Below are 521 nucleotides of genomic sequence, written 5' to 3'. Positions count from 1 at the left end.
TTCGATGAGTCCTCTTATGAGTTTATAAAGACTGTTATAGAGATCCTTAGGTCTCTCTATATAAATAATTAAAATAATAACCCACATTTTGCTTTGATCTACATAACATACTCCCAGGGCCTCATGGGAGCTAATTCAGAAATGGTGTGGTAGCTCCTGACTCTGGGGTCCAGTAGCTGAGCCTCACTCTGGGGGAAGGTGGGGTTGGGTGAAAGCATAGGATGAGGTGATACCCACAGCACCAGCACCAGAGGGGCTTGACTCCAGCTCTGCTGTGACCGTGGACAAATTGCTTGATCTCTCTAAGCCTCAGGTTTCTCATACAATGGAGGCATTCCCCTTTAAAGCCTTGTTGGAAAGGTTAAATTAGGTAACGCGGGATGACTCATACATGAATTTAAAATTGTGTATAGAGACAGCCAAAATAAAACCCGTGGAGCCATGGTAAATGGGCGGCAGATATGGCCACCAACAACCTCTCCCAACCCTGTATGTACACTCCACTCTTCCTAACAAGAGGC

This window comes from Tursiops truncatus, chromosome 4, assembly GCF_011762595.2.
Source record: "Tursiops truncatus isolate mTurTru1 chromosome 4, mTurTru1.mat.Y, whole genome shotgun sequence".
Classification (NCBI taxonomy): domain Eukaryota; kingdom Metazoa; phylum Chordata; class Mammalia; order Artiodactyla; family Delphinidae; genus Tursiops; species Tursiops truncatus.
This window is presented reverse-complemented; position numbering follows the sequence as displayed.